The 26,954-nt window shown below is 40.8% G+C and overlaps 1 protein-coding gene across 4 annotated transcripts in view; it reads right to left on the bottom strand.

Moving 5' to 3' along the window:
• SEMA4D (semaphorin 4D) overlaps positions 1-26,954 on the bottom strand; it is an 88,036-nt gene that overhangs the window by 38,867 nt on the left and 22,215 nt on the right. For all 4 annotated transcript variants that reach the window (XM_085312596.1, XM_085312606.1, XM_085312611.1 and 1 more), the window contains exons 2-3: positions 21,311-21,402; positions 8,775-8,838 (exon numbers count right to left, since the gene is read on the bottom strand). The gene's annotated coding sequence lies outside the window, so the exon portion shown is untranslated. The remainder of the gene's footprint in view (positions 1-8,774; positions 8,839-21,310; positions 21,403-26,954) is intronic.

Raw genomic sequence — 26,954 nt, 5'->3', positions numbered from 1 at the left:
TGCACCATCTTACAAGGGTTTCTACTGACCCCTCTTCCTATAGTTGCTCCTAGGTCAAGATTCCTGCAAGTATTTGCGTTAAGTATGGACTGTTCAGAAGAGAGTGCATCCATTAACCACAGGATTACTGCATTACGATGAATATTTGGGGATCTTCACAGGGGTTGTACTCTCAGGGAGAGAGCAAAAAGCAAGATGCCCTTTGTAGCAAAGCACAGAATGCACYGAATTTATCCGGTGTTATGGCCTGAGAAACCAGTAGGATGTTACTATTAAACATGTCACAACCCAAGACAAACATAAAACCTGGAGGATCTTAAGCACGAGAGCAAGAAAAAACTGCAGAATTCTAAATAATATTTAAGAGGAGGAGCATTTAAGGAGAAGAGAAATAAAAACTAAACAGCAGCTGCAGCAAGAACTTCTAGGAGAAGCATGATGCTGACAGCCTCTTTGGGAGGAAGAGGTCTAGAGTTTAAGATGCAGAGGCAAGTAGCCTCTGGAAACCACAAAGAACACAGATCTATTTACAGGTACACCCACAGAAGTCGCATGACTGTGTACAAGATGGACAAACACATTAAAAGGCATTACACTTGGTTTACTAAAAGATCACAAGCAAGGTTAAAGGAAAACTCTTTTCTTTCTCTGTATTCTTCTTTACTAAAAAGGACCCCCACATAAAAATAAGCTTGGTTAAGCTGAACTTGGAATTAAAACTTTTTTTTTTAAGCTCTAGTAYTCACTTTTGGATCAGATTCAACTGTTATAATGGACCATATAAGCCATTTTTGCTTAAAGGCATCATATTTTTAGGATACCTGCTAGGCTTGTTTTTCTGTCTTGCATCTTTCCCATTTATTATTATTATATGTAAGCAATTCCCTGTTTTGCTCTCCTCATTCATCACAGTTGCAAGGCATCACATTCACAGATACCCTGATACAAACAGTTTTACAGAAAAAATATTTACAAAGTGAACAACAGATCTACGATTAAGAAAAAAGTAGTTTGGCAATTTTATTTTAATGGAAATGTAAGAAACAATAGCAGTTTGGAAAAAAGCTTTAAGCTAGTATTTCTATATATCATTCTTTTTTTCATGCAATCCTTGAATTACTGAAAAGACTCTTCACAGATCTTCACACAGCAAGCAGTTCTCACTTAAGTTCTTTTTTTAAAGAACAAAAAGCCAAAACAAATTACACAGTACCAGTCCCAATAATAAGCAATCATCTATATGTAATATTATATGGGAGAGGTATTCCAGAGAAGACTTCTGAAGTCTTGAGAGTTTTCTGGACTTCAAAATTAGAACTAGATGAGGAAATCCATGTCCTCATGATGGAAAATCTGGAGCATCCTTGTTGCTATGGTTATGTTCCTGGGCTAACTTGCCTTCCTCAGAAGGCATAAAATGACAACAAAATCTGAAACAAACTATATTACCCTTCAAAGGAGGAAAAAAAAATGTCTGTCTGGGTCAGTTAGTGCTTATTTTCCTGTGTTGCTGGAGAACTCCTCTGGCTACACAAAGCAGAAATTTGTCACTTCACTCACACTGTACAGTTTTGCAAGAAAAGTTTTCCTTTTTCATACTAAAAAGTTTGACTTAYGAGAACTTTTTTGTTGACAGGGTAAAATTTTGCACATTCGATGATAACTTCTTGTCACAAGTGGTGGAGGAGCCTATAAGGAAGGGTGTCCTGCTGGATCTTGTCCTTACCAACAGAGAGGGACTCGTTGGAGAGGTGAAGGTTGGGGGCAGCCTTGGCTGCAGTGACCATGAGATGGTGGAGATCAGGATCCTGCAGGAAAGAAGTAAGACAACAAGCAGGATTGCTACCCTGGACTTCAGGAGAGYGGACTTTGGACTCTTCAGAGACCTACTTGGAGGAATCTCACAGGTTAAGGCCCTAGAAGGAAGGGGGGTCCAGGAGAGCTGGCTAGTATTCAAGCATCACTTCCTCCAAGCTCAAGAGCGGTGCATCCCTATGAGTAAGAAGTGCAGCAAAAGGAGCAGGAGACCTGCMTGGGTGAGCAAGGAGCTCTTGGCCAAATTCAAACAGAAGAAGAAAATACACAGGCTGTGGAAGAGGGGACAGGCTACTTGGGAGAATTACAGGAATGCAGTCAGAGTRTGTAGAGATGCAGCGAGGAAGGCTAAGGCCCAGCTGGAACTGAGTCTGGCAAGGAATGTYAAGGACAACAAGAAGGGATTCTTCAAATACATCAGCAGCAGCAGGAGGACCAGGGAAAATGTGGGCCCGCTACTGAAYGGGGCAGGGGCCCTGGTGACAAGGGATACAGAGAAGGCAGAATTACTGAATGCCCTCTTTGCTTCAGCCTTCCCTGCTAAGGGCAGCCCTCAGGAATCCCAGAGCCTGGAGACAAGGGAGAAAGTCTGGAGAAGAGAAGACTTTCCTTTGGTTGAGGAGGATAAGACTAGAGACCTTCTGGGCAGGCTAGACATCCACAAATGCATGGGCCCGGATGGGATGCACCCACGAGTACTGAGGGAGCTGGYRGRTGTTGTTGCCAGGCTGCTCTCCATCATCTTTGACAGGTCCTGGAGAACTGGAGAGGTGCCTGAGGACTGGAAGAAAGCCARTGTCACTCCAGTCTTCAAGAAGGACAAGGAGGAGGACCCAGGCAACTACAGGCCGGTCAGCCTCACCTCCATCCCTGCAAAGGGGATGGAACAGCTCATTCTGGATGTCATCTCCAGGCAYAGGGAGGAAAAGAAGGTGRWSARGAGTAGTCAGCATGRATYCCCCAAGGGGAAATCCTGCTTAACCAATCTGATAGCCTTCTATGGTGGAATGACTGGCTGGGTAGGTGAGGGGACAGCAGTGGACGTTGTGTACCTTGATTTCAGCAAGGCTTTTGACACTGTCTCCCATAACATCTTCCTACATAAGCTCAGGAAGTCCRTGTTAGACGAGTGGACAGTGAGGTGGATTGAGAACTGGCTGAAAGGCAGAGCTCAGAGGGTCATCTTCAATGGTGTGSAGTCGAGTTGGAGACCTGTGGCTAGTGACGTCCCCCAGGGCTCAGTAGTGGGTCCCATCCTGTTCAACTTYTTCATCAGTGGCMTGGATGAGGGGACRGAGTGTCTTCTCAGCAAGTTTGCTGATGATCTCAAGCTGGGAGGAGTGGCTGATACACCTGAGGGCTGTGCTGCCATTCAGAGAGACCTGGGCAGGCTGGAGAGCTGGGCAGAGAGGAACCTCATGAGGTTCAACAAGAGCAAGTGCAGGGTCCTGCACCTAGGGAAAAAATAACCCCATGCACCAGTACAAGCTGGGGGCTGACCTGCTGGAGAGCAGCTCTGCAGAGAAGGACTTGGGAGCGCTGGTGGACGACAGGTTGACCATGAGCCAGCAATGTGCCCTTGTGGCCAGGAAGGCCAATGGTCTCCTGGGCTGCATTGGGAAGAGTGTTGCCAGCAGGTGGAGGGAGATGATCCTGGCCCTCTACTCAGCCCTGGGGAGGCCTCACCTTGAGTACTGTGTCCAGTTCTGGACTCCCCACTACACGAGAGACATGGAGCTATTGGAGAGAGTCCAGCGTAGGGCTACAAAGATGACCAGAGGGCTGGAGCATCTGCCCTCTGAGGAACGGCTGTGAGAGCTGGGCCTCTTCAGCCTGGAGGAGACTGAGGGGGGATCTTATCAATGTCTATAAAGTACCTGAAGGGAGGGTGTCAAGGGGATGGGGACAAACTCTTTTCAGTTGTCCCATGTGACAGGACGAGAGGCAATGGGCAAAAACTGAASCACAGGMAGTTCCGCCTGAACGTGAGGGGGAATTTCTTCACTGTGAGAGTGACAGAGCCATGGAAGAGGTTGCCTAGAGAGGTTATGGAGTCTCCTTCTCTGGAAGCCCACATGGATCCAACCTTGTCTAGGTGACCCTGCTTGAGGGAGGGGGGTACCAGATGATCTCCAAAGGTCCCTTCCAACGTTACCGATTCTATGATTGTACATTCAGGAAAGAGGCAGGACAGATCACAGTGAACATGCAGTACTAAATTGTGCAAGATCCACTATGTTCTCAATTCCATTAGTTTAAGTAGAAATGAAAATGCACTCAGGACCTTACCCTCTGATTTAGCCTTCAATTTAATTACTCTCCCCTTTTGGTGCTGAAAATTATCCGGAATAACTCATTCCCTCACATCCTCTGGGAAGTCAACCATAATCTAATATAAACCTGTTTTTACATAACACATGGGGTAGAGAAAGAGCAAGAAAAATAACAATGGCCTAATTTCCAAATTAGCTCAGCTCTGTCAGTGTTCACTTGCTTTGATTAAATCTGAGTGCTTTGCATTTTTGAAAAGTTAGATCTCCTAAGGCTTGAGGTTTTACTCCTGAAAAGAAGCCACAATTTGCTTGAAAAGAAGAACATTTAAGAAATAATGTAGAAAATTTGAAATGCTTGATTTAGATCTAAGTAAACTGACAACAGGTCTACCACTGTTTTCTGCAAAATTGATAAAAAATTCTGAAGTTAAATTTAAACTTTTTTTTAATGTTTTGATGTCAGTGTTTTTCYTTTTTTTATTATGTTTTTATGTCAATGTATTATGATGAATTGGAGCAGAACGACGCATACACTGCTTGCATGATCTCTCCGTAATGCTTGTATTAATGGTGACTACAAACAGTGCAACCATAGAAAAAACAATTAACAGAGCTCCTGTCAGTCTGGCAGAGCGCAGCTGGAATTTCAGAGTTGTGAAGATTCCTGTTGACATTAATAATTTTAGTGCATAGGCAGAAAAATAGGAAGAGACATAAGTTCCTGCTGTCTCAAAGGAGAGAAAAATGAAAGTGCTAGATAAAGAAAAAAACTCAGGCTGCCTCACTTTGAGGGAACAACCAATGTAAAATATTAACACAAATTATAAGAGTAGGGAGTTGGACGCTGACTTCTGCTGAGATAGAAAAACATCTGCCCCAACATCACCCACCCACTTGAGCATGCATCATCCGAGTATTTAGCAGATTTGTTGGAACAAAACAGTGTCCTGGGCTATTTTCTCCCAGACAGATGCCCCCATCCCAAAGCACAAGCGCTACAATGAGAAAGCAAACAACCTTGAGAAACCAACAACCAGAAGACAACAGGTATCTTTCCCCTCCTCCGTAACACAAAGGCAAGCTAGTGTGGAGAGAGAGATATTTGGGAGCAGAAAGTCTCACCTTTCACAGATGCCAGTTCAGCAATTCTTATCAGTACCAAATTAGTTTATTAATTATTAATAAATGACTGCACCATCAAATACTCCAAGGTCTACGACTTCTCCCCCAGTCAACATGGTAAAACTGCATTCAAGTGTAATTCCTGTACATTTGATAGTTATCTAAGCAGTCAAAACTCTCGAGCTCCAAAGTTAAGAAATGCCCAGTTTTGCAACTCTAATGTTTAAACCCTTTTTTGTTGTTGCTTTTTTAAAAAGACTTATTTGGCTTGTGCAACTTCTTTATTACACAAATTGCTAAATGATGTTTATCTATCTTTGCTAAGAAGCCTTTACCTAATCCAGAAAAACCCTACAATCAAAAGGCAAAAAGTCACCCTTTGAGAATTTACTGGCACATTCATAGTATGCAGCGTTAGAGCTGGGATCTGCATGATTCTCAAGAAACTATTGCTTGTGGTAGCTATTCTCTCCCAGTACAAGGCAAAAACGGACCTATACACTACTGGTTTAAATCTTGCCAGTTTTGTCCAACTCCCTGGCACAGAAAGCATCCACATCATCTTCCTCTCATTTACAACTACTCTTTATTCTGCCCCTTGGGTTTTCTTTTCTTGCAATTCACCCAGGTTCTGTGCTGATGCTCCCCATCTCTTCTTCCTCCCTCCAAACTTGCCTTCCCCTTCTCCTCCTCAACGTATGTTCTGCACCAGCTTCCAGGCCACAAGTTCAGTCCCCATCCTGCCACCCCGAGGCCCTAACTCTCCATTCCTCACGCATCCACACCTTGGCCATCTCTTTTCTTTCCTCAGCAGCTGCAGTAGCACCACTGATGATACCAAGTTTGGCTAATGTATGATGTCTACACCCCCTGCACCACTCATTTCACAAACCATCCTAAGACATTTGCTCAGAGAAAGGTGTTTTCGTATTGCTTCAAAAGACATTATTTGAGGCTGATGCTATGCTGGTGCTCTTCCAGAACTTGGTCATTTCTGCAGTAGAGTATGCTACAGCATAGCAGCAAGGACGGCATACCGCTTGTACYGAGAAACTCCAATATTCCAGCGAAGACACATTTACACCACGTAACATTCTACCCACCCTACAGGGACAATAAGGAGCACTCATATGAAAAGGTCTACAGTGTTTTAAACACTTTTAGACCTGCTTTAGCCACAGCAGTTTAAATACCAGGCAAGAGAAAGCACTAAGTTGCCACCGAAGACAGTGGGATGCTGAAATGAGTTAYAGGAGCATGGAAGAAGGGAGGAGTTACAGAATCACTGGTGTGGCCCTGGCTGGCAGAAACACATCAGTACTCCATATCATCTGCCGAGACAGTGAGTCTGGCCATTTTTTTTCTTTGAGAAAATATACAATTGACTTTTAGAACTGGGCCTCTGCTGACAACCACTGAGACATTTATCTTTTAATTCTAAGAATCTATTGCACTTCCAAATAAAGGAAACTAAGCATGTCAAAAGAAGTATGCAGCTACATTACTACAAGTGATGCAAGCTCTGATGAGACTTACAACATAACTGATCACTGTCCCCTGGACTAGAAGGATCATCATCCACACCCCTATGTTTTCCATGGAATTACTTTCGTACCACTCAACTTTTGAGGCAAACCAAACGAAGTCTGGACCTCAAAGTAAATGCTAACTGACTGGCAGGCAATCTCCCCTTCAACCATGAGCATAAAACTGCAGAAGGTTTTCCAGACATCTTACCATGATATTTTTAAATAAAATATTTTAATTGTGTGTTTTTAAAAATTTTAAGTTACTATGAGATTAGGCATATGAAGGCCAATATGTTGGCCTTTATATTTCARGAGAATTGCTTCCCCTGGCAGAAAAGGGAGGTTAAATTATTCATCTCTCAGAGGGCATGAACTGTAAGCTTTCCCAAAATAACTTTCCTCAAAGGCTTCCCAAAGTTTTGACAGCATACAGACCTGCTTCAAGGTTTACTGAGGCCCATTTGATAACAAAAATTTGAAGGATTTATTCAGTTCAAAAAGAAAAACAAAAACAAAAAACGACACACACACACAACTCCCACTGGGTGATTTTTCTCACACCTGATTTTTTCCAATTTCAAAGTTTTTGTTTCCAAAAATAGAACTTGAAGGAAAAGTAAGCAATGCTTATATTTTAAACAATCAAAATTACACAGCAAGAAACATATAATTTACCTTAGACAACATAGCTTTATTTACATAATTCATTCATTTTAGATTCCTAAGGACTGGCAGGAAATATCCTTTGTTTTAGTTCTCATCCTTTCACAGCCTCAAGCACATTGCCATTTTTAGGCTGTCTCATGAAAAACATGATTTTAACACTTTTTTTTTTTTTAAAAAAAAGCTATTCATTACAAGTGAACTCATTTTTTGCTGAGGTAAATTAAAACCTCAAACCAGCAGAGCAGTAGCCCTTAATGACTGTTTAAAATCCATGTAAAGTATGGGACTGTTTATATTTCAGACTATATTTTAAGGTTGCCACATGCTTACAACCTAGATGAAACTTTTTAAAGATAATTTCATATGGTCTTTACCTACACAACAGAATTTGCTGGAGGATGTGTGCTAGTGCTAGGAGAGGAGAAAAATTCTGAGTAAAATTAAATTCTCAATTTTAAGTTCTGCCTCAAATCTTTAGGTTGAAACCTTCTGTGTAGACAGAAGCTGAGCATTTTCCTGACCCTGCATGTTAAATGCACCATTAAGTACTATTCATGAAACTAACATTTGAGTTAGAGCAGAGAATATTTCCTAACTTGAATGGCATACTTGAAGAGATACTTACTTTTTCCTTTTACAAAAAGCCCACATTTCTTTTCTTTTTCTTACTGTCATTCCGGAAAAAAGCAAAKATTACAATACAGCAAATAGTAGATTAAAATCCGTATTTTTTAAATTACTGTGAGTCGATTGTTARGAGCATTCTGTTGGCCTTCAACTCCAAAAAGCACAGGAAAGAGCAAATGGGTTTGAATCCGTTTGATTTGTCTTTTGAAGAAAAAGAAAACAAATTCTAGCCTTGGACAGCTCAGTCATGTGAGCTAGCAAAAGTTGTGGGCACTGCAGCTGCAGGTTGGTCCTCAGCCTAGCTGTGTAGAAGGAAACTAGACAGAAAATGTTAACGTAAAACTACATGGATGAGCACAAGGATCCATCCACAGCTGCAATATTGGCAGGCCCCAGCCAGCCCCTAACCTGGATGTCAAGCTGTCTCAGAGCCAGAATTCAAGAGCCACCCAAGAGAAGAAAAAGTCTTAAGACACTTTTCTGCCTCACTGTGCTCTATCACATACCGAACMCAAATTACGACAGTGGCAGTGCAGCAAAAGTAAAAATAAAAGCAAAATAAAATAAAAGTGAAGCTTACCATTAAATCTTTATCTTATTTACATTTTTCCACATGATTTAAGGGCTTAATCTTCTTGCTCAATCATACAATTCATTTACTTGTTTTTATCAATAAGAACACATCTAACACAGCTACTGAGAATGCAATAACAGGGAAGAAATAAGTCACATTTTACAGTACCTGTCACTTCTTAGAACCTCCCACACACTTGTGGAATTGGGGAACCATCAGAAGTCCTCCTTTTCTGCAAAGAAATAATAAATGGAGCTTGACATACACTACCACACAAATTTGAAGTGCAGTTTTGATACGGAAATTTTAAGAAATCCTCCCACAGAGTTTGGCTTTCAGAGCCTCAGTAGAATGACTGCTTCTGATAGAAACCAGAGCCAATATATTTGTATCGAATCAGTCAAGATTTTGATGTTGCACTTAATACGAAAAACTATTAAACAGTCCTGGTAAAAGGCATACAGACCAGCTATTTTCAAATTTGATTTGTTCCCCCTCTCCTAGGTTAGCCTGTAACTACTCAATACAGAATTATTTAGTGTTTGTGTTACAGTAGCATTAGCAGCTCCTGGTAAGAACCTGGGACTCTTTTTACTTTGGGTACTGAACGGGCAAACGTTCAGACAGTTTGGACACTGGCCAATCCCACAAACAGTTAGCTCATCAAATCTATATAAAGTAATTCCACAATTCTCTAAGTAACTAAATGGTTGTACTATGCATAAGCTTGTAACAAGAATGTCTAGATACTTATGATAAAACCCAATGTATTTACATATTTATCTCTGGTATAATCAAAGACACTCTGGCCACTCTGAAGCAACCCTGACAGCAGATGAAGCAGTTATTGTAACACCATTTTAGGCAATATGCTTTTAATAACATAGACTTATAATACTGTTATATCAGTTTGTATTTGGCCTGAAATAGTTTCTAACACTCACTCGATTTCAGAAGGGTGTGTACTACTTGTAGGGTAGTACTTTCAAATACAAGTCACCGTAGACCAAATCTAGACTCAGATCTCAGTCTAAATTTCAAATTTCATTGAAGTCAACAGTAAGAGAGTTCCCATGGATTTAAATGGGAAGAGAACACATCTAAAAACTTCCATTCCGCATCTGAAGGCTGAATTCCCAATCCTGATCCAAGGGGTTACAGTGAAAAGCTGACAAGACAGACACAGAATTATGAGAAGCTGAGCTCAGTATTTCATGTCTCCAAGGCAAGAGAGAGGCTGTAAAGTGTCTTTTCAGGCTATTCTCTCTGCCCTGCTCTTCAATACAGCCCATTTTGTGACTGCTAGTAAGTTACTGGTTATCAAGTAAGCCTGTCAAACCTATTTTTAGTTCAGAAAAAAATTCTTTTCTCCACAAGTCAAGATTTTTKGGGCTAAAGAGAAAGAGGAATCTCTACAACTTTCCCACCACACTTTTTGGACTTGATACTCCATGGAAGTCTGCTGTCAGTCTGTATCATTACACACTAGATATTTTTCACAAGCTCTAGAAGGACATAGGTGGTTTATTTTTGCTGAAGAAACAATTGCCTGCCTTTCRTTTTGCTTGAAAAACCAGAACAGGCAAACAGTGACTCATTCTGCAAATAGGAAGCTTTCCATAAGCTTACACCATAGCATCTCTATGGCTGTTGCTACTTTATATTAAAAGTGGAAARTTAAAATCTGAAGTATTGCTACTTGACCCAACAGGACCATGCTTGCTACTGCATTATTATTAACTGGAATTTTCAGATCCTAGATTGCTTCTTACTGCTCATTGCTTACAGAGTAAACATCCATTTAAACATCCAGTTTAACTGCAGGTACATTAAAAGGAAGAAAAAAAATATCTTTTGCCTCTACTGCGAGATGACTTCTAACAGTCTGTGGATTGCACAAGTACTTTCATTATAATAAACTATTCACATTAAATAAATAGTTACACAGCAGGCATCAAACTACTCAAGCAAGCTGACAGCAAACTTTGCAGCAAATTAACTGACCAGCAGATTTCAGCAGCTCCTAAATACAGCCTATCGCAGTGTTTTCCTTAGCTCAGGATACAAGAGCTAGATACAGCCATTCAGATCACAGAAGTGCAAGCACAAGTACACGGAAATCTTCTAGCACCAAGAAATGAAACTGCAGCAGAAAAGCCAGCAGGAGTTTTGTTAAGACAAAACAAAATCATACAAGAYGCAGTAGTTGCAGCTCTCTTAAGGGCATTTCATTTCTCCTTGAGACTTCCTCTTGTGAAGAGTGAAAGTGCCTCCTAACTAAGTATCATTCSCTTTTGGTATGGAGGCCCACACATSGAGGGCCTGGCCGGAGGGCAGCTGAGTATGGGCGAAAGACAGTGAGTAGCACAGGCAGACGCTTCTCCTTCGACCGGCCTCTGCTGGCTGCCTCTCTGGGCAACRGCAGTAGTCACCCCAGACAGGTAACAACAAGTCTCGGCCTGCCAAATGTCACTGTTGCACACAGTAGGGAAGCAGGGCTTCAACGTGAGGTTAATGTTCGTGTAAACGCAGAGTTCTCAGGCACCCTCCAGGTCCTCCTCTTTGACCCAAATCTCTCAGGTGATTCTTAAAACAGGCATTGCAAGAACTCCCTAAAAACCTAAATCACTGTCAAGTCTGAACAGAGTTAAAAAAAAAAAAAAAAAAAATCCTGTTTCAGTGTAAACTTGGGGAAGAAAAACTTCTTCTTCTGGGAATAACTGCTTGAGCTTTGGTGGGGGGAAGGCCAATGAACAACAAAAAAGTTACACCATGAAAAGCTCATTATTTTGACAACTGTGACTAAATCCTTAAAGATTAAAGAAAACACCTACTGGATTATAAATGAAAGACAGCCTGGAATATATTATGTAGAATAACATGATAGTCACCTTAAGGAAACTTTACATAAAAGAGTAGCAGTTTTTCATATATATATGTATATATGTATATATACACACACGCATATATAATATTTATTTTAGAATTTTCTTCTAACCTGTCCAACTCCACAACATATTAACCTACTACAAGTACTTCTGACCATCAAAGACTACCTGCATTAAAATAACAACTGCACTACTTCATTCTTTATATCAATTATCACCTGAAGTATTTCTTTAACTCTCTATTCAAGAATACACTTGCTGCAAATAAGTCCTACAGATTCTAAATAGGAAACAAAGGGGAAAAAAAAGAGAGAGAGAGAGAAAAATACAGAAGCAAGAAGCACTTTGGCTTTAGAGTCAACTTTTTAAACCATCGCTTTACAGACACGTAAAATTTGCTTTATAAGCAAATTTAAAATACACTCAGAAAAGTCAATAGATTATGGGGTGATGGAGGCAGATTTGAAGTTTGGAAGTGTTAGCATTAGCACAACATCATTCACCCATCTTACGAAAATACAATTTCCTGATCAGAGATGCATTTGCTACTTACACTTTTGGTCAGCTACAATCTACGTGTAGGCTAGTTTTCTTAGAAAGATTATTTTAAACACGCATACAGAAGCCATGGGTTAAACCTACAAATAACTCTGTATAACCAAACCCACACAGCATTTTCCAYAGACTACACGCTGAAGACATTCTTGTAAAGTGTGTATGGTTTTTGAGTTCYAACAGAAAACAATTTAGGAAAAGGTAGCTTATAGGTATTACTGTTTTTAAATTTTGTAGTTATTATCAACACTTTATTTTAGTAATTGGGCATTTGATATTTCAAAATAATTGTTAGTTACTGTAACAATTTCTATAGYTCTGGTCCCTTCATGCTTGACAGTCAGCTTGATGATACCTACTAATCACTTGTGCAAGACAGACTGCAGTGGGTAAGAGGAGAAGAAAACGACTCGAGTAACAAACACACTACAAGATTTTACAGAGCAAAGCCAAAATGTTTTCCCCTTCCTTTCCCACCTGTGAAACTTCGTTTTTCATAAATGTATTTTATTTCAAACCACCATTTCCTGACCTAACACTTTCCCACCACTTTTTCAAAAGATCACATTAAGGGAAAGATACATATGCCTTGCACCTTTCTAACTTTACATGAATCAGTTTTAAATTGCAAAAGAGTCCTATTATAGTCCACGTTTTGTAACAACAAAATAATAATAAAAAAAACCCTTGCATCGGAACCAGTCATTTTAATTTAGCCCAAATAAGACTGAGATCTTCAGCTTCAATCCCCTGGTCACTCTTACACATCTCAAACCTTACAAGCATTCTCAAAGAGGCTCGGAGAGGAGTCCAACCCTGCTATGATTCCTCTGGCATTTAAGTGACAAGCTATGAATAGGGAGGTTGGTTCAGCTATTACTACTATCTGAAAATGAGGTTTCTCCACTTTTAAGGATATTAAGAGAAACTGTATTTAAGCAACCCAACTTCCACATTTGTCATTCTGTGTATGTACCTCTAAGCTTCTTGAAGAAAGGATTTGAGTTTAYTTCCTACTTTCCTGCAACTATAATATTATATAAATATCAACACAAGAGTAACCATTTTAACAACATTTTAATTAAAAACTGTTTCTGAATCAAAATCCAATAAAAATGAAGGGCACCAGAACCACAACTGTCTAAGATGAAGAGCCACGGAGCACTAAAGAGAAGAAAGGAGGAAACAACTGCACAAGGAAAGTACCAGTACTTTGGCTTTAGAGTCAATTTTTTAAACCATCGCTTCACAGACATGTAAAATTTATGTGCACTTACTACAGGACATAGACATATTAGGGAAGTAGACGCTCTTTCAGATGTAATACCAGAACATTTTATGTGGTCAGTAAACAAGGTACCTTGAAAGACCAGAGATCAATGGAAGTATCCCCATATTCAACACATTCTTACCTCAATAAGGTCAACACAGAGGAGACAATCGTCTCCACTTTCACCACRTGTGCACCACCTCTTAATAATCTACAAGGTCTCCTTCTTCCTTTCTAAGGAGGAAAAAAAAAAGGAAAAAGAAATAAAGCAATCCAGGCAATATTTTGCTGGTGCTAAAATTTAAACAAGGAGAAACAGAAGAGCCTCCAATTATTACTGTAAATACTCAATGAAAGAAGATCAGGAAGTTTTAACACTGCCTAAAGTTTTGGTTAATGCTCTTCGACAGAGTGAACAAACTGCATTACAAGAAAATCAGAGCGGGCTGGGGAGGAAGTCTGCACTACGAGCTCTGCTTCATAGACACGTCCTATCCAAAAGACCATCAGCTGCTACTTATATGGAAATGCTTCATAACATTAAAAAGAGAAGTGAATGAGTGTCATTTATTTCCATATGCATTATGACAATACAACAACCCTGAAAAGCTAAAATCAACATGCTGTAATGTATCATCTATTTTTTTTAATAACTTTGATCACATCTCCTTTTGTCCCTATTCAAATATTAATTGCTTCAAGATTTTTTTTTGACTTTCCCTGGCTTTTTACACAGCATGCACTTACCACTGTTTATAGGCAGCAGTTTAATTATATTCACTTTAAGACACTCATTTGAGCACCAAGATTCCAAAACTCCCAGATGTTACTCTACAATGGTTCCACATTTAGTATTCTTCCAACTCTATCTTGACCTTTTCTCCCCTATCTTGCCTTGACAAATATATGGACATCTTCCAAAACCAAAGAGAATGAGAAGACATGCAAGTGATTCTATAATGCATAAAGAGCAGAGTGTTTTATCATCATGATGAGGTAGAAAAACCCTATCCTTCAGTGGCAGGTTCAAGGCTTGCAAAACAGTATAGCAGATTATGCCAGCGATTGACAGGTGCCAGATCCTAAAGTCTCTTGGCTCTCAAAGAAGGCAAATCCACAAGACACCTTCCCCACAGAGCAGGAGGTTTTCAGTACCAAAATACAGCCTAAGCTAGTCTGTCTGTTCAAAACACCCTCTCGATAACCTTATACATACCCATATCCACCACGAACAGCATGCACCACCCAGGAGAAGCTACAGCAAGAAGGCAAAAAGGCAGAGTGAGTTCTTAAAATGTGTCCGAAAACTGAATCACTGCCTTGTTTTTCTTGAAAGTGAATTAGCAGTAGGTGGAGAAGGAAGAAAAGGAGGAGTAAATTTTTATCTCGGCATGCAAGATAAACACRGGATTTCTCCAGTCAGCACACTGAAGCTTTTTACAGCTTACTAAAGAAAAGCTTTGCTACATCCCAGGATATACCCATCCATCCCGAGTAAAGGATTCTGCGCTGAAAAAACAGGCAACTTTGAGGACTCACTTGCCCTGGTTGTATAACGCAGYACAATTTCCCCGAGGGAGCCGTGCTAGGTTATGATCCAGGGAACTTGAATCAAGTTATTCAAAATGGAGGAGAAATAACAAAATCTTACTGTGATGGGCTATATGAAATTCAGAAGTTGTACCTTGCAGCAGTATTTACTATGAGAAATATGATTAAAACTCACAGGTGGAATTTACCCCATTTTTGTGAAAACAAAGCAAAAGCTTTCATGTCCTCCAAAACAAAAAGCCATAAAAGAGGATTTCCTCAAGCTTTATGAGTTATGTAAGGACATCTCTGATTTATGAAGACAGGTAAAATTTACTGTGCTTCTGGATATTCCTATCTCATTAATCATGTATTAATTCCCACTATAACACACACATACTTTTAAAACTATTCTCCTCTCATATCCAACTGCACGAAGTCAGATAGATCTAACGAGAATGTCATTAGACTGGTCAGGCTGAGAAATCATATTGTGTTAAAAACGTGCTTGTTTAAAACTACCAGGAAGAACCACAGAATTTTTGACAACTCATACGTTCCTGAACTCTCCTGTATTGGATTCCTCATTTCCTTTGATACAAAAGAACCGTGGCATTTCATTGGCAAATTAATTTACAGTAACAATTTGAATTTTTATTTTCAGATGTGAACAGAGCGCTAAGCAGCTCCCAATGAAGTTTCATCCGCCGTTCCACTGAGCCGCTCCTGTCCGCTGCACACAGCTAASTTCGCGTTTGACATGAGTCATGCTGGTTAAACAAGAAATGCGGTACAATTTTTCTTCTACATCAGGCAAGACCACATGTTGAAGGAGGTGCAGGAATGCCCTCCTTTGAAACGCTTGCTCTGTTTTGTTCAATTCAATTCTATTTGTACTGCTCAAGGGCTGTTGATTCACCCTTTCACAAATGCGAGTGGAAGCCAGTGTCTCCGCGTGGCGTGCCTTCTGCTTGCTAACTCCCTTTTCTSCAACAAGTTTCAACGCTTCCCTTTCCATAGAAGGGGTAGTAGGGGGTTTGCAAGAGTTACCCACAAGAGAGAAGCATCAAGTCCTYGTCCCCCATCGCCCAGTCACGGGACTGCAGCTGCACAGGGAACTTGTCCACATTAAAGCAGGTASTTTGCTTCCACCAAGAACCTGCCCCAAAAGATTAGCAAAACAATTAACAAGAGACAACTGATAATAACTGGTAGTGTCCTGCTAGTCAGTTCATCCCTGTATTAACAGAAAAAATGTACAAATGTCTTATTTTCACCCTCCTTTCCATTCTTTGATATCGGGCCTTTGGATGTAAGGTTTCAAATCTTACCTTCAGATACAGGATTGACAGTCTTCAGCAGCAACACAGTTTCTCCTGTGTTGACATCACCCTGACTAGACATGATTGGTTCTCAGATCCAGACTATCCCAAAGTCATTGCTCTTTTCCCTATTGTATTCCACTTGCAGGTATTTCACTACTTCAGTACTTGTAACAGACCAGACAGTTTAACAGTCTTCCTGCAAAAACACTAGCAAACGGCAGGTTCCCTACAACTGTCTGCAGATACAGCCTTTCACCCGCTCCTCTAGCCATATCCTCATCCAYTTATGAATACCATGTTTGAGCTTTACGGGTCCTAGATAGCAACAGTCGCAAGGAGCTCTGGTCAGAGCTCCAGGCACACGTCCAGCCAGCCAAAGCCAGAAGTCAAGTACTGAGAGAAGCAGTCCTGCCGACCCATTGCCGCGGGCCCCTCACCTGTCCCCAGGTCCTGGCCTCACCCACCTCCCAGCCCAAGCGCTTGCCACTGCGTAGACGTGAGGAGAAGCGGGCCGCAGAGCTCCCGCAGGCAAAAAAACCAGCTTTGGGGAGGTGGCAGGTTAGTTTAAATCCACCCACAACATCTCTTTCAGCAGCAGTGCTAGCTTAGATCAGATTAAATGCACACAAAAGAGCGGCTTTAGGAGACAGCCCGTCTGAGCCTTCCTTGGAAAAAATGGAGTGGGAAGTGCTTCACCTGCTCCAAGCCCTTCCCCATCTCACCTCAGAGCTCAAATAAGAAAAACCTGAGCTCCTGGCCTGCAGAGGAACACGTTGCAGGTTTTGGGACATGCGGGATCCGGCCCATGACCCACGTACGCAGGAGTTCTCCTCTCTGAGGCTGCCCGGCAGCCAGGCGGCAGAGCGAGAGCCGGCGTCCCAGCAGCTCTCTGCAGCACTRCTTGCTGCGAGAGATCTTGAAAGGAAAAGAAGTTAGAAAATTACCTGAGGGGCAGGGGACTGTAAACACTGCCCTTTTCCGGCTGTGGCATCATTATAAAAACAGCTCCCTTTATTCCRTCGAGGATGAGTAACAAACTACAATTCCTTCTCGTCAGCTAAACTCCGGCCGCAAGGGTGTTGCTACCTCTACCTACAGTTGCACGTTCAAGACACTCGGCCTCCTCTGGCAAGCACACGTACAACTGCATGCCCCAGCTGGCCCTGCACAAATCAGGACACCCACGGTTTAGGGGCAGAATTCAGAATTCACATTGCACTGCAAAGGTCATTTCAAAAATCTGAGATCTTGACAGGAGATTAGTCCCCAATAGCAGACTGCAACCCACTTTTTTTTTTTTTTTTTTTTTTTTGGGGGGGCAGGCAGCCAGGCACCAGAACACAGTAAAATAACTTTAGGGAAATCATCATTGCCTCAGAACAAAAATCACCCGAAGCAAAGAGCTTCAGTGATAAGCACTTTAAAAGGTTTGGTGGTTTTTTGTTACGTTCAAGGTAACATTAGCTCTGGGAAAAGTTCCATGCTTTTCATGCTAAAACCTCTAAAGCAACACTGGCTGTTTTCTGASGCTGAAAAGTAACCCAAGCTTATTCTTTAAAGAAGCTGAGAGGGAAAAAGCTGCCAGTGCTTCTCACAGATAGCATGGATTTTCCTAATTATGACTGGATAACTACACTGTYGCTCACTAACCTCAACTACTCTTTAAAATAACTGGCTAGGGTCACTGCACACTTCCACAGGATATGCAAACCAATGATACATACCAGCAACTACAAAAAAGTTTGTGCAGAATAGAAACTTGTTAAACCAAGGTTATTTCTTTGCAGGATATGGTTAGCAAAAACTCAGTTAGCAATGGTTAGCAAGGACTCAGTCTAAGTTTGAACTCTGACTCTGGAAGAACTCACAAAAACACYGCAATTTATCACATGTTACTACATCCACTCTATTAGGTTGTAGCGTATCAACCATCATCTACCTCAATATAAGCCTTGTGTTGACATTAGCAATGCAAAGGTCACTTTGACCTTTAGCTAATAACTGGATAGCAGTTGGCACCCATATTTCTTCTTTCTGTATGTTCAAAAACACAGGTGCAGATCTTTCAGTATAAACACTTCAAATTTCACATCAAATTATGTGCGAGCGTGTCAGCAAGAGGATTAATAGGAGCTTTGCTCACAGAACATTCTCATGAGCATTATTGGGACTTTAACTCCTGCCAAGCCTAAAATGAGCTTTTTTTTTATGCCAAACGAAATATAGTGCAGAGAGTCATTATTACACTCGATGATTAACTTTTAAGGTTCTGCTTGTGCCATCGTTAAKGACTTTATGAAAGGCAAGATAGACATGAGTCGCATACTACAGAGGTTCTGTCTYAAAGTTTGTTGACAAAACAGATAATTATGGCAAGTTTCTAGGCCTTGAATGCTAAAAAAGAAAACAGCTTTTTAGTATTACAAAAAGTAGAACTATGAAATTATATGAAAGCATTAGTGAAAAGCGAGATAAAGATCTATGTACTTCTTTAAAGGTTTACAGCTCTATGAAGAAACAGTCCCTTTTTTTTTTTTTTGAGGAAGCTGGCCTCAAAATGCAACAGTAGCCATCCACATCTTATCTCAAATCAGAGACCGCCCTCTCCCCAAACCACTCACAACTTTCATGTTTCAAGTGTCAAGATGCAAAAATTAGGTTATATGCAAAATTGAATCACCATATAGACAGATTTTCTGGRGAATTCAGTAGCATTTCATTTTTTGCAAGTGAAAACAGATACTGTAGAGGTACTTAACTTGTTAGCTATTTCTGTGTAACCTTTTATAGTGTTCTGTTTTCAACAGATACAGGAATCACACCATCAAAAGATACGAAAAGAAAGTGTCCTGCACACAGCTAGGCGGTTTTCTGTTGCACGTCCCCAAAAGAGTCAGAGGAAAAAAAAACCCTCAAGAATATATTGTAACTGTATATATTACAATCATAATTCTGCATTTTAAAATGCCCTTTTAAAKGGTCTTTACTACATCAAGAAACAAACCTTAGGCCCCTTACATTTTGTAAAATAAATGTGCCATTTCTATCAAAATTGTCATTCTGTATTAATTCAAATTAATCAGTTTTCAGCTGAAGCACCTCTGTGGACATACTMATTTCATAAATCTAAGTTGCAATGGTTACACAGCTGATTTGCTGAAACAGCTTCATCCTTTTTTCTAGAATAAGGGCTGATTTCCAAMTGGAAGCAAGTCAATGATTCTTATTAAGTAGTACTTTCCTTTACACTCTCCCTCCATCCTACCCCCACCTGCATTTTTCTTGTCTAACTGAAATTATTAGCTTTATACTACAGCAAGAGTACCTAATATAAAATGAAAACACTGGCTGAATTTTAAAGCACGAGCTTAGGTAGGTCATCTTATTTATTTATGAACAGGTGAACGTTTCACATTAGCCACCTGCTTTTCAGCAAACTGTTGATTAAAATCTAGAAAAAAAAAAAAGTTGGAAAGCACTAATCTCAAGATTTCCTACAGGAGGGGCATATCCCAGTAGAGAGAATTGAAGTTACTACAGATCAACTTGTTTTTCTTAAGTAGCTTTTGCAGATCTCTTAGAAGTCAACCATGGTACCTGGGGGTATACAGAGCACAAGCTCAGCACCACTGTTCCAGATTAACAATCATTTATTAGCTGTTTTGCTACTAGTCTTCTACAGTTTGTTATTTTTGTTACTATTTTTGTTCCCTTCCAACTGTTTGTTGATGCTCTCTGCTTATTAAGATAAGATTTTAAATAGAGAGCTTCATTTAAGCTTCCTAGTTCTTAAAGGCTGCAGATGTATTTCTACTACCCAAAGATGATTACCAACCTTAACAACAGATTCATCTTGCAGTGACACACAAGAAACTGCATTACAGCCTGCGTGCAATTGCCTGAGAAGTCTAGTGGCAAGGTCAGCTGATTCTGCATACCGCCAGGCATGATGTAGTCTGCTCCTTACTGACCCTAAAACTTGAATTATTCCCTTTGATGGAGCCCAAAATGAACAGTCAATCCTGCGGAAGACATRCAGGTATCAAGTATCTATGCTCAAACAGCTTCTCTGTCTTTCTTGTATGCAGGGTATGACACATTTTACTGCTAGCTCTTTGGAGCAATGGCACTTTAAAACCATCAAAATACATTAAAGTTTTTTAAATGCTAACATGCTTTGAAAGACTGGTGGCACATCCAATGTTTAAGCGACAGCCAGCGGTCATGCAATKGCACTACAGTTGATCCCCCTCCAGGACTTCTAGCAAAGCACTGTCACTCTGCAGGTTGTCTCTGATGATAGGAGCTGACATTACTTTTCAGGAGGAATAAAGTCCTTGCATACACATTTTTTTTCAGCTTGAAATGAAGACTTTTGCTGTTAATATTTATAAAAACTGTTTTAAACTAAACTTCTGCAAGATAATGATGCAGCAGAGGAGAGCTAACCAATGTGATTTATTTTATCACTGCTTTAACATACATGATATGCTTCATCTTGTTGATGTATTTTCACTACACCAATACTGATACACAGGGAACCAAAGCTTCCCTATTTCCTAATGTCTCCCAGGATGTAGAGACAGGTTGCTTCACTTATCCTACTGCAGGACGTTTTTGCAGAATTTCCTATGGGAGTCCTTGCTATCTCATATCAGTGAGGTTTCACAGGACACCACCTCAGGAAAGTCAGGGCATTTCTAAGAATGCATGCCCCAAATACATGGGCTCCGATTCTGGTGAAGACAAACTTCTGTCTAACAACTTCATCAGATTTCTTTGTGGGTATCWAGTCTTTTCATCCCAGATCCAGAATTTCTCAAAAGCATTTCTTTCCTAGTGTTTTAGGTACGTTTCCAGCTCTCATAGATATACATTCGGACTAACTTTTCCCTGATACATGTCAGTGCAGTTGTCAGCAAGCATGAAACCACTTTGCCTTCAAAGGACAAAGCCAGAGTAAAAYCAGAAGTGTTGTGCCTGTGGAAAAGGCTACTCAGCAGTGAGCATCATCAGCTCTTGTGGTGTGCAACAGCTCCTGGCAAAAGCCAGGCTCTGGAAGCCAGAAGTTTTATAAGGAAAGCAAGAAAATTGTTGTGTTAATAGAACACAAGAGCAATCGAAAACTTCACATACCAGGAAGGCTTAAAGGCTTGAGCAGCTCCAGGAGAAAGATGGTGAATGCATTATTGAGAACTGCAGCACTGTAATACAGATATTCCTGTTTCCTGTTAAAAATAAAATTTGCATCTTTTAGTGAAAAAAGAAATGATAGCTGGAGTTGAAGAACTACATAGTTTGCCCCACTTTTAGCTTAGAACACTCCAATACTTTTGTAATTTGYCAAATAATTTTTTTTTCAAACATCCAAAGTCATTTCTAGCACAAGTGATTCCAATATCTAAAAAAATGTATTACATGAGATTCTAGGGGAAAAAAGTGTCTTTAGTGAAAATATAGTAATTGGTTCTCTGGAAATAAAATCAGAGATAATAAGCTTGCGGGGGGGGAACAATTCTAATAAATACTCTTTTTCTGGCCCTTTAACAGACTTACTCYCCATTAAAAAGAAAAAGGTACAACCTGGTAAGCTCTCTCAAATATTCCTAGTCTTCCTCCAATCCTTCCTGAGCCATCTCACACTGGCAGTCACTCCTCAACCACCACAGAGCTCTTCCAGCTGCACAGAAAAACCCATGCCTGCTACAGGGCTTTGACACTGTATTTCCAATATTTACTAACAAGGTTAGAAAGCACTGCCAGTGTAGAGATTATGGTCTTATGCATATGAATACAGGGAGATTGGAAAGACTGCCCATTTTCACAGCCTCATTGTACTTGGCCTTGAACGGCTTACATCCAGAGATCAGGCCGAATAACACYGTACCACGTATAAAAATATCACCGTAGCAGCCAGATCCAACCCTGCCACCACTTTACAAGAGTGTGTATCATTTACTTTCTTCTCGATTAATCCATGTAATATCCATTACCAACAGAAGCGGCTAAAGCGATCGGCTATCTGCTCCCCAAGCGGCTGCGGCCAAAACGGAGTTGACGGACACCACACACTGCCATAAATAAACCCTTCTCCACACGCTGCTGATACATGAGGGACACAGGTGTGAGCACGGGCACCACTCCATCCCTTCCCCTCGCTCGCACGCTGCCGGATGCTGCGCGGTGCCAGGCGAGCGACTCACTCCTGCCGCTACGCAGGGTCTCGTTTCACAGTTTAGACTGGTGGCCTGGTGATAAATTTTATGGCTGACAAGTAAGAAGAACTGCTCTCCCGCCATCAGCTAAGCACACAGCCTGTTCTAGGCTACATGCTGGCCACCAGCGTGCAAAGATGCACAATTTAAAAAATAAATACAATTAAAAAAAAACACTGAAAGATCATCCGATCTTTTGGTCCACTCTCACTGCCTGGGTAAACRCAAGGCAGAGATGTACTAAAAACTAGGGCTGGAGCATCTTTCCCAGGAGGGGCTCATAAAATAAAAATCCTCAAATTCAAAGGTAGCTTTCCAAATAGCTTTGAAATTGAGATAAATAAGATTGCAAGATCGTAAAATGACCCATGCAGGCAGATGAAGTAAATACTTCAATGTATTACTGCAACAGTCGAAACAAAATGACTTGAGCACAGCCCCTGTTTCAAAAAGGAAAAGCTCTTTAGAGCTCCAGGGTGTAGCAAAAGAACATTGGGCTGCTTCTTCTATTAGCTTGTTGAATTTATACAGAAAATACAGAATAAATATGTTTGGAGAAGTTACAAATACATCATTTTTAAACCCCTTTTTGTACAAGGTAAACTGTTCAAGAGTCCCAATGATGAAATGCTACTAGATTCATATAGATGGAGCTTTTATGAAAGATCATGAAGATCATATCCTTGAGACCACAGAAGATGGTTCACCAGCAGAGGGAGGATAAGGCAAATCTACAGGCCTGCAAGTCAGGCATTAGTCAACTCTTGCAGTTTTAGATAGCAACTAAGGCACTGAGCACTGATGTCGGTTCAGACTCTCAACCCACACCGTGGCTGCTGCTCTACTACTGAGATCTGAGGTAGCTAGTGTAAAAGTATCTCAAWTTTTCTGCCTGGACAGTAATTCCTAGTAGGATTTGGATTAGGTGCCAAAGAGGACCCTGCAATAAAGAACAGGATGATCGTGGCTTATTTGGGCAAGTTGTGCTCTGTATAGGAACGGCCACAGGAAAAGAAAATCAGTTCAATCTCCAAGTGATTTTATTTTCCGTGATCTCCRCAGGGAGAAAAAGTGTTGGGGAAAAGGAAGGAAAAGAATGTATTTCCAATCTGGGTTCACAGTATCCCTACTGCTTGGGGGCGGGGGGGGAGGGGGATCCACAAGCTCTACCAACACCACTCTTCTTCAATTCCTTCCCATGAAGGCAAGGTCTCTCACCACCGTCGCCAAGTTCCCTTACAAAAGATCAAATTCCAGCATCCTACAGACAGTGCCACTTCATTTACTCAAAGCAATGCACAAAATTAAGAATTCAGAGCTTTTCTTCACTAACAGGGCATCTAAAAACTACGTCTACTTGCTAGTACCAAAACCAGGCAACCTCTGTTTCACGAAATGCAGTGCACTTCCGTGCTGCTGCCAGGGAAGTGGTCCTGCTTCACTCCCAGCATGGGACACGGTSAGGGGTCTAGCAGCTGTGGGAGGAATCACATCCACAAGCTCGTTCAGTGCAACACTGTTTTGGAGAGCACTAAGATGGTGAATAAACTTCGATTCAGGACATCCTACAGACACACCAGCATTAAGATCTACTTCAAGGGCAGAAGAAGCAGCAGCACAGGAGGTAGCGGGAGGGAGGAACAAGATAAAAGGGCACAACCACAGTCACTGAATTAGGCAGACAGAAAAGCATTATCAGCACTAGCAAAAGATGCTTTCAGATGTACTATTTGGTCCAGACCAATGCTGTCTGGACACAAGTGTCTGACTTGTGGTAAGCATGCAAGCAGTTTTTCTGTTTAAAGGTTTTACTTTTGGCAAAAAGCTAAAAGAGAACAAGTGCAAATATTTATTATTTCCATAGGTTTAAACAACCAAAAAAMCCACCCCAGTTTGCAACGTGGTAATCATTTCCACATTCACAGGAAAAAGGCAGAGTCAGAATAAGCAGAGTGAATTTATTTAATGATAACCACATTAAGCTGTTCATCTCTGCGGCAGAACGCCCCAGACATTCTAGCTAACATTTCACCATGTGAATGGGTAGAAACATTTGCTCGCATAAGCTGGTTAAATGTGATTCAGCCCAGATGTCCGAGTGGCTTAACAGTCTTTGTTATGAGATGTTTGCAAAACATCAAAAAAGAATAACAGACACAAATACATGACCAAGTTCCTGCCCAATGGACGTGCAGGGACTGGAGTAGAACAAGACTATTTTTGGTAACACGTATCAATAAAACCCGTTTACGTGCTATGCAGCAGTAGTCATACAATGTTCAGTTCTTCTTCAAAGAAAAAGTAAAAATGGGATACAATTTGGGTCCTAAACAAAGCTGCTCACTGGGCTCCTCTCTCTCCCCTTAGCCAGCACTGTTGCTCCTATGAGGAACAAGGAAAATGAGCAGAGAAATGAGCTAYGAAAAATACTGCCAAACCAATCCAATGTATGTGGGAAAATACCAGAAACACCYCTCAGTTGGAGCGAAGAGGAGGGCTTCCACCTAAAGCCTTGATACACACCTTCCAACTTAATAAACTTGCACCAGGATGACTGATAAAGCTGTGGTATAGATACTAGCAGGTAYGATTTAACTAGAGCCAGAACTGTATTTACAGCAGCTCCTCTCACCCAATTCTATTGAAATACTCATACTGCCCAGCTCCTTGTAGGACCACATTTTTCTGGTGAACACACAACAGAAAATAGTTTAAAAATAAATATTAYAGACACATAACACTTATCAGAAGAAGCTGGAGTGAGAATAAGGGAAGGAAAACCTCCAAACAAGGTCAGTAACGCACCAGTAATTTATCCTTCAAAACACAAGGTCATCTTCTTCTCTCGTTGTGAAATGTATTGATTCTAATTAAGCACAAAGTTTCCGGCAGTAACAGCAGTTAACATGATGTCTGGTTCAAACCYTTTCTGGAATGCATGCATACATTATGGATTTACCCTTTAACAAACCAACTTGGGGAAAAATATGGATTTGTTCTTCTATACAAATACGAATTTCTGCACACGTATTTGTACGTACTTCTGCAAACCGATCTGCAACTATTGCTTGAAATAAGTCTTCCTCTACCATGATGATCTCTAACAGCAATTCCCTCTCAGTGTCACTGGCCCAGACTTCCTGCTGGAAGCATTTTAAACAATTACAGAGTTAAACCCAGCCACGTAGCTTGACTGGAGCTCAAATCTTCCCCGGGAGAGGAGCGTATACCAACAGCAAAGTCTCAGCACAGGAGTTCAGACCTACTGGCAGCTGCAGCCRTCTCTCCTGTTGCTAAGATGGGTGGACATCTAATTTTTGATGAAGTCAGAAGAATCAGTAAGCAACACAAAGAAAATCTACCACTATGGCAGGAAACTCGCTTTCCTGCTACTAGGTCTATCGCCTCCAAATAGAATACGTACATACAGGTATACACATATATGCATATACATATATAAAAATATTTATAAAAATTGTGAACTAAATGAAGCATAAAATCTTTAAAGGACTTAACAYGTAAAACACTTTTCCATATCACTAACAACACGCTGTCTGACGAAAAAGAATCCAGCTTCAAACCAGCCGCTTTAAATGCATCTGCATCCTTACAGTCCAATGCGCGTTTTTGTTCTCAGCAGGCTTTTCAGCCTAAAAAGAGTCGCAATAACTTGTGAGTATTTGCCTGTACCAAACCTCAGGGTTTGGGGGTTGAATTTCTGAGAGAGGTGGGCGGAGAAAATTGAACACGCAAGATCTGGTTAAAGTTTAGATCCAAGCAAAGCACAAAAACGCTCAGAGTAGTGATGCTCAACTTGATCGACCACACAAGAATACTGACTTCCTGAGCAACCAAACTCATTAAAATGCTTCCTCCAGATGTCTTCATGTGGATCCGGAGGAGTATTATAGAGGAGGAAACCCATCTTTCAGATCTTGCTCTCCTTCACAAGTCATTTATAACTACACTGAGCTATAAATACAGCTTTCCTTAGTATTCTCCAAAAAAGAAAGCAAGGGAAAAAAAAAACCCAAAGAATTTTCTGGCAAAGAACAGAACTACATGAACTGTTCTGGGTTGAGGAGCAAAAAATAAAGCAACTATGAAGGCTTACTCCCCCGCCCCCCCAACTCAAGGTTTACAACACATACAGAAAGCGTAACRACGAAACATTCAGTCTTTGTCCAAATGTGTACTTTCAGCTTACAGAACAGAGACTCTGCTCATTTCCACCTCATGTTTATTTGAGGTTAACTGGACCGATGTGTTTTATACAGAATTGTTACATAAATAGTCTTGTTACCTGCCACACACTCAGAATGGTAGTGTAAAAATAGCTTGYTCCAGCCAATTTTCTTACAAAAGCAGCCACCGCTCTCCTTGTTCCTAAAGAGAATTTAATGAAGCCATCTGCTYGCCATTCAGCATATACTGAAAACATCCTGAATTCTTACGGTTCTCTTTTACAAGTCAAACCCTGGCTACCATCCCAAGGCTGCAATCTTTCCACAGAGGAAAGCAAAAGAAGGAGGAAACACAACTGTAAACACTGTGCTTATATGTAT

The sequence above is a fragment of the Rhea americana genome, unplaced genomic scaffold, assembly GCF_003343005.1.
Source record: "Rhea americana isolate MKP2758 unplaced genomic scaffold, rheAme1 scaffold_11, whole genome shotgun sequence".
Classification (NCBI taxonomy): Eukaryota; Metazoa; Chordata; class Aves; order Rheiformes; family Rheidae; genus Rhea; species Rhea americana.
The sequence above is the reverse complement of the archived record's forward strand: the minus strand, read 5'-3'. Positions and strand labels throughout refer to the sequence as shown.